Source organism: Sorex fumeus, unplaced genomic scaffold (genome assembly GCF_029834395.1).
Source record: "Sorex fumeus unplaced genomic scaffold, SorFum_2.1 ptg000075l, whole genome shotgun sequence".
NCBI lineage: Eukaryota > Metazoa > Chordata > Mammalia > Eulipotyphla > Soricidae > Sorex > Sorex fumeus.
In genome coordinates, this window is record NW_026606132.1 from 4002182 (window position 1) to 4021991 (window position 19810).

A 19810-nucleotide genomic window follows, 5' to 3' on the forward strand; every position below is an offset into this window, starting at 1 on the left:
TTTTCTGGGTTCTATTCCCATTCCTCCAGTGGGCACTACCACAAACAAAGGGGAAACATGCATTTTATTCACTGTCACTGTCATTGTCCTCCCGTTGTTCATCAATTTGCTCGAGCAGGCCCAGTAACATTGTGAGACTTGTTACTGTGTTTGGCATATCAAATACGTCACGGGGAGCATGCCAAGCTTTGCCATGCGGGCGAGATACTCTCAGTAGCTTGCCAGGCTCTCCAAGAGGGGCGGAGGAATCGAACTTGGGTCGGCCGTGTTGGCCGCATGCAAGGCAAATGCCTTACCCGCTGTTCTATCGCTCCAGCATTTTATTCAAGAAACATTAATGCAGTCCATCATCTAGGATGTTTTTATTTTTTTAATTATTTTTAGTTATTTGTTTTATTTTGGGGCCATACCTGGCGGTGCTCAGAGGTCACTCCTGGCAGTGTTTAATGGACCATAGGTGGTGCTGCGAAATGAACTAGAGTCTGTGGTGCACAAGGCAAGTTCATTATCTCTGTATGATCTCTCTGGCCCCATCTGTTTCACAGGATGTTTTCTGCATTTAACATTAAAAGCTACTGGCCTGCAGCAGAGGGGATGTTCTAAGGAAAAATTGTGACTTTTCCTGGAGGGCATGTTTATTAGTCGTTCTTGTTTTGTCTTGTTTGTTTGGGAACCATATCTGGTGGTGCTCAGGAGTTACTCCTGACTGCACTTAGGGATCACTCTTGGCAGGCTTGGGGGACCATATAAGGTCCTGGGGATCGAACCCAGGTAGGTTGTAGGCCAAGCTTCCTGCTATACCTGCTGTACTCCCTGGCCCCGTCATTAATCCTTCATGGTTCATACCCTGCTCATGCTCCAGCAGGCCCTGGGAGGTAGGTTTTCATATGTACTGATTAGTATTAGGAATCCCAAATGGGAAACTGTGTCTCAGAGAGATTCTATGTTCAGAGCTATACTCATGAATTATATGCCAATTTTCTTCCCTCATTTTCTTCCCTGTCAGCACTGTCCTCCCATTGTTCATCGATTTGCTTGAGCGGGCCCAGTAACCTCTCCATTGTGAGAGTTGTTGTTACTGTGTTTGGCATATTGAATATGTCATGGGTAGCTTGCCAGGCTTTGCCGTGTGGGTGAGATACTCTCGGTAGCTTGCCGAGCTCTCCGAGAGGGGTGGAGGAATCAAACCCGGCTCGGCCGGGCCGGCCGCATACTCAAGCAAATCGATGAACATGGGAAGACAGTGTTATACAGTGCATTTTCTTTATATGCCCCTACATAGCCAATATTCATTGCTGCCCTAGAAACACTACAGTCTAGTTGAGAAGCTGAGAGAAATACAAAGCTTCAGAGTTTTTTTTTCCTTTTTGGGTCACACCCGACATTACACGGGGGTTACTCCTGGCTGGGGCACTCAGGAATTACCCCTGGCGGTGCTCGGGGTACCATATGGTATACTGGGAATCGAACCGGGGTCGGCTGTGTGCAAGGCAAATACCCTACCCACTGTGCTACTGTTCCAGCCCCAAAGCTTCAGTGTTTAGGGCATCTTTGAACTGTCCAGCCCTTCAAGTGCATATATTTTGTGTATTTTTGGGGGGTGATGGTCAATATTAGGGTCACAGATGGCAGTGCTCAGATGCTAATCCCTACCTATTGGTGCTCAGGGGACATCCCTGTGCTCAGAACTGAAGCTGGGCTTTCTGGCATGCAATGACTGCTCGCCAGTCCATGGAAATATCTTCCTGCCTGAAGGTTATTTTTAATATTCTAGGGAGCTGGAGTGATAGCACAGCAGGTAGGGCATTTGCCTTGCATGCAGCCAACCCGGGTTCGATTCCCAGCATCCCATATGGTCCCCGGAGCACCGCCAGGAATAATCCCTGAGTACAGAGCCAGGAGTAACCCCGGTGCATTGCCAGGTGTGACCCAAGAAGAAAAAAATATTCTAAAAATCTACCATTATAAGAAATTTGAAAATGCAAAGAGAAATAGTTCCCAAAACTCACTGCCTCAATGCGATGGATTTCTTTCCCTTGCTTTTCCTTCCATCATGGCTCACTTAAACCTTCGCTCTTGGTGAAATCCTTACCTTTTCAGCAGGTTGAATGTTCCTCTGCTCTCCAAAAGCATTTTGTAAATGACAACACCTTTCCACGTGCTTCACTGACTCTCTGCTCCACAGTCCGAGAATTATTTTTTGCTTTTTGGGTCAACCAGGCGATGCACAGGCGTTACTCCTGGCTCTGCACTCAGGAATTACTCCTGGCAGTGCTTAGGGGACCATATGGGATACTGGGAACCAAACCCTGGTTGGCCACGTGCAAGGTAAACGCCCTACCCGCTGTGCTATCTCTCCAGCCCTGATCATTCCCTTCTAATGGGAATTGTTTTCAGCCTTGCATTTCTCACAATGACACTAAATAGAATACTTTTCAAATGCATGCTTCTTGTTAATTTTTTCCTTGTTTTTTGTTTGTTTGTTTTGTTTTATTTTTTTTGGTTGGTTAGTTCATTTGTTTTTTGTGCCATTCTGGTTGGTGATCAGGAGTTACTCTGTGCTCTGTGCTCAGGGGTCACTCCTGGTGGGGCTTGAAGGACTATATGAGGTGCTAGGGATTGAACCTGGGTTGGCTGTAAGGCAGGCAAGTGCCCTAGCTTCTGTATTATCTCTCGAGCCCCTAGTTTTTTTCTTTTCTCCTTCTGTTTAGGGGGTGTCCCCAGTGGTCCTGGAGGTCACCTGGCATATACAGGGTGATGTGGTGTTCCTTGCTCTGGAGGTCATTTGGCTCTGGGATGGAACCTGTGTGCCAAGTATGCGCTCAAGGTGTAGGAAATAACTCCCTAGCCTTCCCTTGCTAGGTTTTTCAGTGACGGAAATTTCCAAGAGTGGGAGGAATATTGTTGATTCCTGATAATGTTTTGCTTCTCAAAAAGGTTAGGCCAATTTGCATGAACGTTTCATAGTGGTAACATTTTCACCACGATTTTGTTAATGTGCTGTTTGAAACTGATGTCTGTAATTGTTTTCCATGATCTCCTGTTTTCTTTCAACTTTCTCAAAATTCGGTTGAATTTGTTTTTGTTTTGTTTTACAGCACACAGGCTGTACTCAGGGCTTACCCCTCACTTTGTGCTCAGGGGTCACTCTTGGCTAGATTAAGGGGACGACATGGGATGCTGGGTCGGCTGCATGCAAGGCAAATTCCCTGCCTGCTGTTCTATCTCTCTGGTCCCAATTCAGTCATATTTGTAGAATGCATTTCATCTGCAATGTTATTTTAGAGGTTTATGGGTCCTAGATGTATCTAGAGGTTCAGAGGTGTGTATCTATCTTCTACGGAAGCATGCAAGATTGAATTTTAGTATTTAGTGAACAGCTACTCTGAAAAGAACTTCCATACATTAATAGTGAAGAAAATAAATTAAGCTTTTCTTGAGGGAGAGGTTGTTTTGGCTGTCATACCTGACAGTACTTAGACACTACTCCTGGATCTGTGCTCAGGAGTCATCTGTGCTCAGTGTTCAGGGGACCCTGTGGTAGTGTGAATTGAACCCAGCCCCCCGCCCCAATGCAAAACATGCATTCAGCCTATTGAGGTATATCACTGACTCTGTATTTTTTCTTTTTTGGTGGGGTGGGGTGAGGCAGTGGCCACACCTAGCAGTGCTCAGGGTCTGTTCCTAGCTCTGTCTCAGGGCCCAATCTTTTTATTTGTCTTTATTTTTTTTAATTTTTTGCTTTTTGGGTCACACCCGGCCATGCACAGAGGTTACTCCTGGCTCTGCACTCAGGAATCATCCCTGGCAGTGCTCGGGGGGCCATATGGGATGCTGGGAATTGAACCCAGGTTGGCCGCGTGTAAAGCAAACGCCCTATCTGCTGTGCTATTGCTCCAGCCCCCTGTTTTTATTTTTGATACACCCGACAGTGCTCAGGGGTTACTCCTGCGTCTGCACTCAGGGGTCACCCCTGGCACTGCTCTGGGGACCATATGGGGATTGAATCCAGCTCGGCCATGTGTCAGGCAAACCTTACTCAGTGTCCTATTGCACTGGCCCATCAGGGGACCGATTCAACGGTACTTGGGAAACCATAGGTAGTGGTGGGGTCAATCCAATGTTAGCAGCATGCAGGTCAACTAGCTGCCATCCTGTCTGTATTTTCTCTCTGGCACCAGCATTTCTTATGTACAGGAAGTTTCCGTTGGCTTTTCTCCCCCCCCACACACACTTTTTTTAAAAATAATTTTATTTATTGAATCACTGTGAGAGCAGTTACAAAGCTTTCGGGTTTAAGTCTCAGTCATACTATGAAACACCCGTCCCTTCACCAGTGCCCATTTTCCATCACCAAAAACCCCAGTATACCCCCCATCCCACACCCTCCCCCTATCTGTGGGGCAGATAATTTCCGCATTACTCTCTCTCTACTTTGATTACATTCAATATTTTGACACCAGACCCACCATTATTATTTGGGATTTTACCCCAACACTCAGATCTGCTGAAAAGGCAACAGTAGACAATTTGTTTTCTATTGATGGTTATGAATAACATATGATGTTGTGTGGCCGCACTAGTGGCCGTGCAATTTTGAAATTCCGAAATTTTAACAATTAAATTTGGAGGGATTTCTGCCAAAATCTGCTGGGTTCCAAGATTTGTTCCTGAGTCTCTGGGATCATGGCCATTAAGCAGTTCGACCAGGAACCAGAGAGGCCATGCCTCCAATTATATAGCTGAGCCGGAGGTGGTTTGTGGGTGTGTCTCCCACATACCTAACTTTTGGCCATTTACTTTCTTGGAAAACTTTGCCCCAAGTTTTTGGGGTCTGGCCAAAGGCGAAGCAATTTTGGGGTATCTGAAAGTCTGAAGGCATCATCAGGCTGCTGATGCACTTGCCTCACAGGTACAGATTGACCTGCTGGTGGCACCTTACTCCCGGTTCCTTTGGCTTTACTGACATTGTATAAGCTCTGTATTTTCAATCACTGTCACTGTCACTGTCCTCCTGATTTTCATTGATTTGCTCAAACGGGCCCAGTAACGTCTCCATTGTGAGACTTGTTACTGTGTCTGGCATATCAAATACGTTACGGGTAGCTTGCCAGGCTTTGCCTTGAGAGTGAAATACTCTTGGTAGCTTGCAGGGCTCTCCGAGAGGGACAGAGAAATTGAACCCAGGTCGTCGGGTCGGCCGTGTGCAAGGCAAACGCTCTACTGCTGTGGTATCGCTCCAACCCTGTACTTTCAATGATTTTATGAATACCTTCTTCAAGCCTCCTAGTCTCTTTTTTGTCGTTGTTTTTGGACCACATCTGACTGTACTCATGGATTCCTCCTGACTTTGTGCTCAGGGATCACTCCTGGATGAGTTTGGGGGACCCTATGTGGTTCTGGAGATTAAACCTGGGTTAGCCATAAAGGTAAAGGTAAAGGCCCTCCCGTTGTTCATCGATTGGCTCGAGCGGGCCCAGTAACGTCTCCATTGGAGATTTTGTTGTTACTGTGTTTGGCATATCGAATACATCATGGGTGGCTTGCCAGGCTCTGCCGTGTGGGCGAGATACTCTCGGTAGCTTGTCGGACTCTCCGAGAGGGGCGGAGGAATCGAACTCGGGTCGGCCATGTTGGCTGCGTGCAAGGCAAACGCCCTACCGCTGTGCTATCACTCCAGCCTTGGTGAAGGGACCACAGAGATAGTACAGGGTAAGGTGCTTTTCTTATATATGGCTGGGTTAACCATATATAAGAAAAGCACCTTACCCTGTACTATCTCTGTGGTCCCTTCACCAAATTAAAACATTTTTTGCCCTTACAAAAACCTTTTGATTTCTTCCTTCTCTCCACGTAGGATGATTACATCTGTGCTTGCTTTTGATATTCCACAGATCCCTGAGGCACTACTCATCTTATTTTGTTACTTTTTTGGAGGGATCACATTTGCCTGTGCTTGGTGCTCAGAGATCAATCCTGGATGTTCTCTGGGGATCCTACGTGGTGCCAGGGATCGAAACTTGGTGAGTTGCATGCAAGCACCTTTACCTCTATATTATGTCTCTGGCCCCTCAAAATGTTACTTAAAAGACCCATTTCCTATTGGGGTTTTAGCTTTCTTCTGGTGTAACAGAAATTGTGCTCAGGCTAATGATATAAAATGACAAATCATTCCATACCAGTCTTTTTTCCTCCAGAATCTTTTCATTTCTTTGTTTTCCTTTTCATTTTTTCCTCAGAGTTGGTAGGTGCTGTCTTTAGGGATTTTTGTGCTAACAGTTTATTCTTCTGTACTAGAAATTGAAACTTTTCTATTTTGAAATAAAACAAACATTGGGGGAGAGAATCATTCTCTTATTATTGGAGCACTGTAGCACTGTCCTCCCATTGTTCATCCATTTGCTTGAGCGGGCACCAGGAACATCTCCATCGTGAGACTTGTTGTTACTGCTTTTGGCATATCGAATTCTCCATGGGGAGCTTGCCAGGCTCTGCCATGTGGGCGGGATACTCTGGGTAGCTTGCCGGGCTCTCTGAGAGGGATGGAGGAATCGAACCCGCGTCGGCCATGTGCAAGACAAACTCTCTACCTGCTGTGCTATCGCTCCAGCTCAAATTACAGTAAGATACTTATTATGAACACATTCTCTCTCTCCTACCAGTGTTTTTCCTTGTCCATGTATTTTCCTTATGCCAGGTTCCGAATGTACTGGCATACGCAGAGAAATATATATTTATTATAATTAAATCTGGAACATACTATGGACCTATTATAACCTGTTTCTTCCTCTGGCCCGATTTAGCAATATGTAATAAACATGGAAAAAGCGTTTCTAGGTTGAAGAATAAAGGGTTGGCGAGCTGGCTGTAGACAGACAGAGAAGTGAACGCTTTGATCTAAAAGGGGCTGGTGCTGAGAGGTGGTACCCTTGAGGGTGAGGTTCACAGAAGGGCCTTGGGCCCCTGCTCTTGCTGACACAGTAGAGAAGAGGAAAGTGTGTCTTTTTTCCAGCCCTAAATACCTGGGGAGGAGCTGAGGGTTTGGGACTGGGCTGTGGTTTCTCCTGCTGACTGCTGGCTGTTAGAGCCTCTGATGGGATGGAGGCCCAGCCCTGGATTCTGTGGTGGACCAGGCAGCCCACACAGCTAGTTTTTGCAGGACTCTGGGAGGCACTGAAACTCCTGGGTGGGCCCTCCAACTCCAGGTCCTGCCCAGTGCTAAACCCACACGTGAGGCGTGGAAGCACTAAATGTGTAGGCCAGAGCTCAGACTAGCTGCATTGATTTGACTTTTCAGGTATTGATGGTTGACATTCTTCAAAGTGCCTGATGAGAATCAATTCATCCCTTGATCTTATTTTATTTCTTCTTATGGGGGGAGAAGGCATAGCATGCTCACTGGTGCTCAGGGGACTACTCCTGGTTCTATGCACAGGGGGTCACTCCCGGGATGAACTGGGATTGGCTTCAGGCAAGGCAAGTGCCTTACTTCCAGTTCTCTCTCTCTCTCTCTCTCTCTCTCTCTCTCTCTCTCTCTCCCTCTCCCTCCCTCTCTATCTCTCTCTCTCCCTCCCTCTCTATCTCTCTCTTGTCCTTGCCTACCTTTGAACTTCATAAAAATGGCATTCTATGGTATATGTTCTTTTTGTTTGTTTGTGGACCAATTCTGTAGGAGCTACTCCTCTAACTCTGTTAGAGGGTCACTGTTGGTGGTGCTAAGGGGATGATGTAGTGTCTGGGAGCTCAACCACTTCAGCTATTTTTTTTCTTTTCAATTTTTTTTTTGCTTTTTGGGTCACACCCAGCAATGTGCAGGGGCTACTCCTGGCTCATGCACTCAGGAATTACTCCTGGTGGTGCTTGGGGGACCATATAGGATGCTGGAATCGAACCCGGGTCGGCTGCATGCAAGGCAAACACCCTACTCACTATGCTATAGCTCCAGCCCTACTTCAGTTATTTCTTTTTTTTAATTAATGAAACACCATGAGGTACAGTTATAGACTTATAAATTTTTGTGCTTGGGTTTCAGTTATACAATGATCAAGTACCCATCCCTCCACCAGTGCCCATCCTCCACCACCACGGGTCCCAGCATCCCTCCCACCCCCCATCCCCTCCATCCCACCCTGCCTCTGTGGCAAGGCATTCCCCCTTGTTCTCTCTCTTCAGTTATTTCTTTAGCCTAAAAAACAGCTCTTTCCTTCTGAATTCTGTAGAATTTATTCATTCTTTATTTGATTTAAAATTACCAACTACCCAGTGGTCCTCTATTGTTAATAGGCATTTGTGTTTATTTCCAGTTGGGAACTACTATAAAACTAGAAACTTGTATGTATAACTTGTATATGTTTTTGGTATGTGTGCATACATTTATGTTGGGGATATATTTAATAGTGAGACTTGCTTGTTTGTAGGATGCCTCTTTCTATCTATTTTTCTATCCATGAATGTCAAATAGCTGTCCAATTGACATTTATACCAACTTACACTCTACCTAGAAATATAAGAAAATCACAGTTGTTCTGACACTGGGATTATCTGCCTTTTCATTCCTTTTATTTTACTTTTTTAGGGGAGTATACTCAAAGATGCCCAGGGGTCGCTCCTGACTCTGTGCTCAGGGGGCCTACCTGGCGGTGCTCAGGAATTATATATGGTGCTGGAATTTTAGGGGTCAGGGAGATAGTTCAAGGGGTTAAGGCACTTGACTTACCTGTGGTCAACCAGGGTTCAAATCCCTGGCACCAAGTCTGGTGTCCCAAGCATTGCCAGAGTTGTCACTCCTCAGTACAGAACCAGGAATAACCCCTGAGCACCACCAGGTATGGCCTAAACTTCCTCCCTGTCCCAATATATAAAGGTGAGTCATATTAAATCACTATTAAGTGTCTGGAGAGATAATACAAGGGTTAAGGCATATTTGATACCTGGCACCACATATAGTCTGTCAAGCACCACCACGAGTTAGTTACCCCTGAGCAGAGAGCCCGAAGTAAGCCATGAGCACTGCCAGGTGTGACTCAAAAACAATCCCCCCAAAACACTACTAAATCTCTCTTTAATCCTCAAGTAGCTCTAAATTCAAAAGGAGACCCATTACCTTGTAAACAGATGGTTACACATATACCATGTTCTATTTTTAAGTGTTGACTTACCATAGAAGAAGGATCATATGCTAGGTTAGTGGAGAGAAATGAATAGCCTACTTTGATTACAGCATAGAATACAGATCAGAGAGGCATGGAGGGAGCAAGACCAGTTAGGTAACTATTTAAATAGTGCAATTAAGAGATAAAAAAAATCACTGGAATTGTTCAGCAGGTGGAATTGACATGACATGACTATATGACTACTACATTATGGCTAGAACATGGAATGACCAGATGGTGATATTAAGGAAGCAGAATGGACATTATTTTGGACTCAGGCAAGTGGGTGGATGATGGTATTATTAAATGGAGAGGGAAACAAGGTAAAGTAACAGGTTGAGAGTGGGGGTTGTTGGGAGGGGGAGGAATGTCTTCAGTTTAGAGGGATAGTACTACAGGCTTGCTGAGAGAGCCCGGCAAGCTACTGAGAGTATCCTGTCCGCATGGGCAGATAGCCTGGCAAGCTCCCCGTAGCGTATTCGATATGCCAAATACAGTAACGGCAATAGGTCTCATTCCCCTGACCCTGAAAGAGCCTCTAATCATTGGGAAAAGATGAGTAAGAAGAAGCTGCTAAAACCTCAGGGCTGGGAGGAATAGAGACGTTATTGGTGCCCGCTCGAGTAATTCGATGACCAATGGGATGACAGTGATACAGTGATACAGTACTACAGGCTTTAAGGGTCTTGATTTGCACATGTACAATCTGGCTTTGAACCCCAGCACCACATATGGTTCCCCCCAAATCCTTCCAGGAGTGATCCCTGAGCACAGAGACAAGAATACGCCCTGAGCAGTGTGGGGTTTTACACCTTCCTCCAAACAAAAAAGTTTAGTGAATTTGGACATGTTGAGTTGAAAGGCCTATGGATGTCTAGGTGGTGCTATACAATGAGTAAGAATTTGGAAATACATCTTTTGCAAACCACAACACCCAAAAGAAGAGAGAAAACAGAGGGGAATGCCCTGCCACAGAGGCAGGGTGGGATGGAGGGGATGGGGGGTGGGAGGGATACTGGGACCCGTAGTGGTGGAAAATGGGCACTGGTGAAGGGATGGGTACTTGATCATTGTATAACTGAAACCCAAACACAAAAATGTATAAGTCTACAACTGTACCTCAAATAAAAATTAAAAAGAAAAGAATTTGGAAATACAACCTGGAGCCCTTAAGACCAACAAGTCAGAAGGCTATGGGAAAATTGGCGGGCTCTTTTGTGTGTTCAGGGTCCTTGCACAATGGGCACACACGAGATCATTATTGAGATATATATATTGAGATTATAGAGATATGAGTGAGCTTAATATACTTTGCAGTGAGAGGAGAGAGGTTTTAGGTTATACCTGGTGGTATTCAGGCTACTTCTGGCCACTCCTGAGATGCTCAGGAGACTATATGCGGTGCTGGGGAGTTGAACCAGGTAGGCTGCATGCAAGACAAGCACCTTACTACCTGTACTATCTCTCTGGATGCTGAAGGCAGATGTTTTTAGAGTCAGTACAATTTAGGGTGGGCAGGGGAAGATGGGCTGTACTTGGTGGGGCTCCGGAGCTCCTCTTGGCTCTGTGCTCAGGGATCACAACTGGCAGTGCTTGGGAGACCATATGTGGTGCCAGGAATATGAACCGGGTCGACCATGTAAAAGGCAAACACCCTAATCCCTGTATTATGTCTCCAGCCCTCTGGGAAACTTTTATTAGTTAAGGCAGGAAGAATTCACTCAGCCTTTTCCTCTACTTTCTGTTGCCTTTTGTGCTGGCTGGGATCCTCATGTAGCTTTCAACACCTCCTATTCTCACCTTTGATTTATTTATTCATTTTAGATTTGGGGCCACATCCAATGGTGCTCAGGGGTGACTCTTGGAGTTGTATTTCGGGATTGCTCAGGGAATTGAACCCAGACTTCCTGCACGCAAAGCATACGCTAAGCCCACTGAGCGCTCTCTCTCTTTCTCTCTCTCAATCTCTCTCTCTCTCTCTCTCTCTCTCTCTCTCTCTCTCTCTCTCTCTCTCTCCCTCTGTGGCTTATTCTCCCCTTTTATATCAGTCACTGAAGAAGTGAAGGTACCTCTTTGCAGAACACTTGAAAATCAGGGTTAGAAGCATGATCTTTTCAAATAGCTTCTTGGTAGCGGGCTGAGGGCGGGGATGAGATCTTGAGTCAATGGGGCTTCCAATGGAGATCCCATTACTGTGTGAATGAAATTTTGGATGCTAACCAAAAAGTGTCCAGCAACTTGCAACGCTAGCAATTACCGCTTCCGCCTGGGAATTTCACTCTATCTGGGAAGATGTTTCATCTGGGGAGCACTGCCTGGATAGCGCTTGTTCAGGATGCAGGTGTGTGGGAGAGTTAAGTAGTTAGCAGTTGTGAAGCATGCTGAGCGCTTTCAACCAAAGGTGTTCGGGGAGAATCTATATGCTTGTGAACATCATCTGCTTTCTGCGACACTCCAGGAGCCGTCGTGATTGTTTTCACACTCGTTTCGGGAAAGAAAGGTGTGGGACTGGACCGAATGACTCTATTTCTGCAAAAAAAAAAAAAATGCCCTCAGAGCCAGCGTGAATTGGAAAAGTGTCTGACAAAAGGGACCATCTGACGATTCAAAGACCTCTCATCACCAATTACACTGAGAAATGCTAAGCAAATTAGCACGTTGGCTAATTAAAAAATAAAGATGCAAAGGCATCAGTGAAAATGGCCCATCACCTTGATAAATAGTCAATCTGTTTGAGTAGCATTTGCGGTGTTAATTGAGGTCTGAGGGATTTGGTGCCCCGGTGGGCCAAAAACTAAATCCATCTTGAGAAAAATGGAAGAGGAGGTACGAAAAGGCTGGGCCAAGAGCCCCTGGCTTCTAACATCTGCACACAGCCCCCAGGGCCAGTCCCTTCGCACACCAGATGTTTCTGCTCCATTTCCTGACCTCCCTTCCAAAGAGTTGGGCTTGAAGTCCCCGGAAGGGTTAGGCAGGCTGTTTGTTATTTGTACGTAATATTGTGGATTTCTTTTTTTTCCATTTCCTTTCTTTTTGCCTGAAATGACTTCCTGACAGGCTCATTTCCCCCCAATGCTGTGACTTCACTAGGGAATGATTGGAAGACAAGACCCAAGATGTGGCCAGGGGCGCAGGATTCCTCTTTAGGCCCGAGTCCCCTGGTCCACGGTGGTCGGGGCGTCCGTGTGCCAGCATTCAGAGATTCTTAGTAGGCCAAAGAATAGCTTCCGGTGGAGGCAAGGTATCTATGTGAGGCCTTAGGGGCATGTGAGCTGGGGAGAGGTCGGCCTTCCTCGTTGCAGAAACCACACCAAAAGCTAACGAGAGCAGTAAATGAAAACGTTGAGTCTGGCACCAGGAGAGCTTGAGCAAACCCATAATTCAGTCATTTGCAAAGTGGCTGAAGTCGCCCTCTTGCTGGCAGAGAAATTCCAACGGACACGATGACATGTCAGTAATAAAGTGCCAGGCCCTCTCATTCGCTCCAGGCTTTAAATTCTGGAGACCAGCAGGGAGAAATGACAGCTTGACTTAAAGGCCCCAAACCAACCAAGTCTCTGGATGGAAAGGTCAGATTCGGTGCCTTCCACTCTTGAAGCAGCCACCACTGAGGTGGTGATGTGGCCTTGCTGTCATCAAAGGACTTTAGTTTCAGGGCTGGAGAGACAGTACAGGGACGAATCTGCTTGCCTTGCACACAGCTGATCTTGGTTCGAATCCCTGGCACTGCACATCCCATGATCCCTCGAGAATCGACAGAGTCACTCCTCCCAGAGCCAAGAAGAGCCCCTGAGCACTGCTGAGTGGGCCCCAAAGCTCCTCCAAGAGTTGCTTTCCCACATCCCTTCTCATAAGTCGTTCTCTGTGGGGAAACTCCAGCTATACAGCATTTGATAGAATCAAGTCAGGACAAGCCAGAAGCTACTGGGCACGTCTTCTGTACCCGATATGATGCCAGGGACGGAATTGAAGTGGCATGTCAGTTTGTTGAGAGAGAAAGAGAGAAAACATCATAAGAAGCTGTCGCAATAGAAGGTTGAATCAAGCAGTAGGGTTTCCATATCTTTGGAATCATCCATAAAGTTTGGAGGAGGAGATGGAGGAAGGGGGAGGCATTCCAGGTGGAGGACATCAGCGTGAGCAGTGATGCCAAGGCAGGAGGGATCAAGGCCAGGAGGCAGGCCAGTGAGTATGAAGTAAGGAATGGTCGCTGAAGGAGAGTGGGAAGAAGAGAGATCTCAATCCCCAAGGAAGGCTTTAGCACGGGATCTGTCCTAGAAGATCTAGTCCAGGTGATCAGCCTTGTCAATAGCCAACCCTGGTTCGATCACTCCTGAGCACAGAGCTAAGGATAAGCCCTGAACACCACCAGCCCAAAGACTGAAAAAAAAAGAGTATGATCTGGAGGTAATCCAGAGAACTTCAGAAGGATAAGGATGGAAGGCAAGAGTATTAGCGGTGGCTCCCTAGAGCTCTGTATGCAGGGGGTGGAGTAGCTGGGCACCTCTGTCGCTTCAAAGTTGACACTCAGTGCTTCACACTGGGCCTAGGCTAGAGGTTGGGAATGTGGAGGGACATCCCAGTCTAGAGCCCAATCAAGATGCTGGAGGCAGGCATACACGGGTTGAATCCCTTTCCCCAGGGCTGTGGCCTTGCATGCAGTCTACCTGGGTTTAAACCCCAATACCCCATCTGGTCTCCCCAGCACCACTAGGAGTGATCCCTGAGCACAGATCCAGGAGCATGCCCTGAGCACATTCAGGTATGCCCCCAAGTCCAAACAAACCCCTTCTCCCCATTCATCTCTTAGGAGCTGTAAGACTGCATCTCTCTCTCTCTCTCTCTCTCTCTCTCTCTCTCTCTCTCTCTCTTGCATTTAAGTATTTTTATCTTACTTTATTTTATTTTTGAAAAAAATTTTTCTTAGACAATCACCTTGGGGGACAGTTACAGAGTTATGAACTTTTGTGCTTGTGTTCCAGTCACACAATGATCGAGTACCCACCCCTCTATCAGTGCTCATTCTCCACCACCACTGATCCCAGTATCCCTCCCACCACCACCATCTCATTCCCTCCGCATCCCACTGCACCTCTGTGGCAGGGCATTCCCTTTCGTTCTCCCTCTCCTTTGGGGTGTTGTGGTTTGCAATAGAGAAGACCGCATCTCTTTCAGCCTAGCTTTCCTTGCCTATAAACTGAGGCACGTTCTCCTGCATGCGTCAAGGGGAAAGCATGTCAAAGAAAAGAAATGCGTCTTAAGCACTTCGACTGCAGGGTACAAAGCACTAGTACATTGCTGGTGGGTTGCTCCTGGTGGTGCTCAGGAGGCCCACGCAGTGCCAGCTATTGAACTTGGGCCTCCTGCAAGCAGACCATTCACTCCAGCCCTTTGAGCTCTTCCTGCTCCTCCTCCCCCTGGTTCTGTTTTAGAGGGTGTTTGTGAGGGCAAGGGGGAACTGTCTCCTAGTCATCTGTTGTGTATATAGATTCCTCTTCACTTGTGCTCAGGCTCCAAGCAGGCCTTGTTTAGAGAAACTGCTGCAGCCAAGGGGGAGAAGGTATATTTTAAACTGACAGGTCTAAAAATACTGCTCCCTCCTTGCCCTTTCACAGCTGCGGATTCCCCATCCCGATCCTCATGGGGAGAAATAATAAAATGCATATGTTTATAATCAAAATCATATTTCCCTCTTCCTGTGATGTCTCCCAGTTGTAGGTTCCCATCCGTTTGCTGTTTTACCTATCATTTAACAAATGTATTTTAAGAAAAGTAATCTTTTCCACTGACATGTCCCATAAACGTCACATTCCCAGCTTTGGTTCTCATTGAGGAAAGGAGATGCATGTTTTGGATGTTTCCAAAAAAAAAATGCTTTTCACGCCATTCCCAGGCAAGAATTTTGAAATCTCCAACTCAAGAGAAAATATACAGAGAATGTATTAGGCTGGTCCCTTGGGCTGGATTGTCAGAGGGCAAAATGTAAGTTTGGGTTCTGGGAAAATGAGTGATAATTGACAGTGGAAATCCAGTTTCATCTCTTCTCTGGGCCATCCTTGAGGGCCGTTTGATGCAAGGAATTTGGGGAAAGCTCAAACTGGAGCTTTACAATGAATTAGTGGCATGAAGTGGACTTAGGGAAGTTTCTCGTGCTGGTACTTGAGTGGAACTGTGGAAGGCAAGGCCAAGGGAGGACTGTTGGCCAACTCAAGAGCAGAGAAAGCATCCCCTTCCCTTGGTCTGAGGGAGGAGACCACATGTGAAGGAAGGTGGAGGGAAGTTGGCTTGTTTTAGGCATGTCTCTCTATGGGCACTAGAGCTGAAATAACGCGTGTACAATGCACTTGATATAGTCCCTGGTACACAGCAGACACTTAACCATGCAGAAGATGAGGGCTGTGGTCTCATCAGAAAGAGCAAGAAGGTTTCCTTCCTTCCTTCCTTCCTTCCTTCCTTCCTTCCTTCCTTCCTTCCTTCCTTCCTCTCTTTCCTTCTTTCCATCTTTCTTCATTCTTTCAGTTTTGGGGTCACTCCCAAACGTGTGGGGGACTACTCTCAGGGTACTACAGGTCACTCTTAGCAATGCTTAGGGACCCACATGGTGTCATGGATCAAACCCAGGCCTCCATTCTTGCTCTTTCTGACAAGACCACAACCCTCATCTTCTGCATGGTCGTGGCAAATTCAGGCCAGATTTGAAAAGGGGACTTAGCATAGGCAGAAGGCATAGGAAAGATGTAGTCTGTGGTCAAACAGAGAGAGAGAGAACGAGGGAGCCAAGACAGAGAGAACAACAGACAGAGGGTAAAAAGTATAGGAAGCACTGTAGATTAGGAGGTTGGCAGGTTGTAAGCACACTCAATCTACTTGTTCAAATGACTGGTTGGTTGAGCCAACATATGTTTATTGAGCACCTACTATGATCTAGCACTGATCCAGAGGCTAGCAATATAGCAGAGAATCAAATACCCCTTCTCCAGTAGAATTTATAGACTTGTGATAGTAGACCACAAAGGAAATTGAGGACTGCGCTAATTGTGTGAGGGACGAGTCAGCCTGCACAAACTGCAGAACACGCTGAGTGTGGGCCCTGCCTTGGGTCATTGCAGCTCTTCTGTTGTTGTTTGTTCTGTTGTTGTTTGTTGTATCAGCCCCCACTCCAATTTCTGAACATAGCAGACTTGGCAAGGAGTTGTTACTCACCCCCACCCCCCAGCATGCAAAACTAAAATTCTGTGGCAAAGGCAGGTTCCCTTGCCCTGATTTCCTGTTTGCTCTGGTGAGAAATGCCTTTTGCAGAGAAGGAAGCCTTGAGCTTTTCCCATCTCCAGGCCCTAATACTCTAGAGGAATCCGAATGAGACAAAGACAAATGCAATGAGAAAAAAAGAATTATCATTGGAGGATCTGGACCTGGACTCTGAATGAGATAGGGAGTCCTAGTAGGGTCCTGAGCAGTGGGAAGATGGGGCATACCTGGTGGTTTACTCCTGGCTCTGTGTTCAAGGATCACTCACGGAAGGGATGTGGGGTACCAGGATTGAACCCATAGTATCACTCTGGTTTCCTTCCTTCCTTCCTTCCTTCCTTCCTTCCTTCCTTCCTTCCTTCCTTCCTTCCTTCCTTCCTTCCTCTTTTCTTCTTTCCTTCTTTCTTTCCATCTTTCTTCATTCTTTCATTTTTGGTGTCACCCCCAAACGTGTGGGGGACTACTCTCAGGGTACTGGGGGGTCACTCTCAGCAATGTGCAGGGACCCACATGGTGCCATGGATCAAACCCAGGCCTCCCTCCCAAAGTATAAACACAGCTCCTTGAGCTTTCTCTGGCCCCTGCCCGACTATTTAAAAGTCCCTGCCCAGCTGCTGGTTTTTAGAACAGTGTGTTGGAGAATAAAGGTAGCAGCAAGGAGGAAGCTATTACCATCACCTGGGTTGCAGATAATGGTAACTCAGACCAGGGGGGTAGGGAGGAGATAGAAGTGGTCAGATTCTCGGTAGAGTTTGAAGTGAGGAGCCCATGGGTGCGGTCTTATTGATTGGAGATGGAGATATTTTTGGTGTTCCCCCTCCTTCACACTATGTGTGTGTTTTGGGCCATACCTGGCTGTGCTTAGGGATTACGCCTGGTGGAGCTCAGGGTACCAAATCGGTTGCCAGGGATTGAACCCAGGTTGACCCTCTGCAATACAAGGTCCTTGTGCCCATGATTTTCTCTTTTGCTGGTAAGGGGGTGGAATTGAAGAGAAAATGAGGAGTCAAACAGCATGCCCCTATTCTTCAGCCTATGCAACGTAGGAGAGCTGCATTAAATAAAATTGAGAAGATTGTGGGTAGGTTTGAGATAGGGCGTAGGCACAGACGCAAGAATCCTAGTTTAGGCATGGTAAGTCTGAAGAACTGATCTGACACTGAAGTGGAAAAGTTGAATTACTAGTTGGAGAAACGAGCTTGGGATTTGTTGTTGTTGTTTTGGGGCCACAAGTGGCTGTGATCAGGATGTACTCCTGGTTCTGGGCTCAGGAATTACTCCAGGCAGGCTCACAGCACCATATAGAATGCCATGGATCGAACTCAGTTCGGCCACATACAAGGTAGCACTGTAGCACTGTCATCCCGTTGTTCATCGATTTGCTCGAGCAGGCACCAGTAACATCTCTATTGTGAGACTTGTTGTTACTATTTTTGGCATATTGAATATGCCACAGGGAGCTTGCCAGGCTCTGCTGTGTGGGTGGGTGGGATATTCTCGGTAGCTTGCTGGGCTATCCCAGAGGGGCGGAGGAATCGAACCCGGGTTGGCCTCATGCAAGGCAAACGCCCTACCCACTGTGTATCGCTCCAGCCCCACATACAAAGTAAATGCCCTAACCACTGTACAATCCCTCCAGCTCTGTGATCTTGGTACTTTAGGTGAGGCTGGAGTGTGCTTCTGATTGTTCAAAGGTAGGGACCCAGACAGTCATGGACTAGGGTCCTAGGTAGCTTTGGCTTCTCCTTCTGTAATCAGTGCTAGAGCTGGATAAGAACTTGTCTGGCTTTCTTTTTTTGGGGGGACGGCACAGGGTGACCCACACCTGGCAGTGCTGAGGGACTATTCCTGGCTCTGTGCTAAGGAGTGATTCCTGGTGGTACTCAGGGGACCATATGTGGTACCGGGGATTCAAACTAGGGTGACTTGCTTACAAGGCAAGTGTCTTAAGCTCCTATGCTATCTCTTCAGTCCTAAAACAATTCTAAATTCTAAAATATCACATGATCCCAATACTGGTTACTGACTCATTATTTGAAAAGTTCTGAACATGTATGCTATGCTTGTGTCTAACATTATTCATGTCTAATACAGAACTCAGGCTGAAAATTGTGAATTCTGACCTGACATCTTAGGAGATAAATGCTGGGTTTTTTGGAGGTGACAAGTTTAGACATTCAAATACTGTTTTCACTTTTAAACATTCACCAAGCTAAGTAAATGTGTAATTGTAATGAAAAAAGGCACTTAAAAGTTAAGGTTAGGGGATGTTCAGGTTAAGGACTGTATTAAGAATGAGGACATGTGTGATGGCCCTTTTCTCTAACCTTATGGTTATTGGAACCTTAACAAAAGTAGTGAGTTGCTGGAAAGAGCAGGTAGGGTGCTTGCCTTGCACATTACTGACTTGGGTTCAGTCCCTGGCACCTCACAGGGATTCCTGAGCTGGTTAGGAGTGACCCCTGAGTATAGAGCCAGGAGTAAGCCCTCTGAGCTGCTGAATGTGGCCCAAAATCAAGAAAAGGAGACCTTGTATCTTCCCATTTCTAGCATATTGCCCAGCATGGGGGAGGTGCTGGAGAAATGTTTGTAACTCAAAATATATTGAAAAACAGAAGTTTAAGCATGGGTTTTTGACTTGTATTCATTCTAGGAATGTCTTTTAAACCATTTGTATTGAAGTTTGGGAATTTGCAATACTGTTCATTATACTTTTCACACAAAAATATGGAACGCTTTACAGAATTGTGTGTCATCCTTGGACAAGGGCCCTGCTAATCTGTGTGTCTTTCCAATTTTAGTGGATCTGTTTAAGCAAGCATAGGACTGCCTATTTTTGTTCATGTCTTTTTATTTGGATTAATTTAGTGCAAGTCATTTTATGTTTATTTGGTTTAATTTGAGGGCCACAGCTCTTACTCGTGGCTCTGCATTTAGGGATCACACTTTGGTGGTGATCGCAGACCCTACTTGGTGACAAGTGCCTTACCTGCTGTCTTATCTCTCTGGCCCAGAGGTCTGATTTGAGTGGAAGCCTTCCTATGTTTACCTGTCGTGGTCTATCTGTCTTTCTCAGGTCTTAGTTTCCCTGGATACTTTGACTGCTTAGAGTTTCCCAGTGCTAGACTTGTTACTTGTCCTTCTCCATGAGAGAGCCCTAGCAAAGAAGGAACAGAGCTGGACTCCAAGGCTGGATGGAGAGTCGTTGCAGTGAACCAAGTACTCCCGCAGGGTCACTGGCTATTGGCATCGCCTTCGGAAACAGCGTGCAGGAATCCAGTGCCAGGGTTATTGCAGTTAGTGAGCCCTTTAAACCCTGATGTACAATTAACATCCTCTTTGGAGGTCACATTTCTTTTGTTTGTAGAAGGGCATTTTCTTCCGTGATGCTGTAGCAACATGTAGAAGTC

At 46.4% G+C, this 19810-nt stretch overlaps 1 pseudogene; it reads right to left on the minus strand.

Moving 5' to 3' along the window:
- Positions 1-19121: 19121 nt before the first annotated feature.
- LOC130038497 (uncharacterized) lies at positions 19122-19222 on the minus strand (annotated as a pseudogene).
- Positions 19223-19810: the final 588 nt, after the last annotated feature.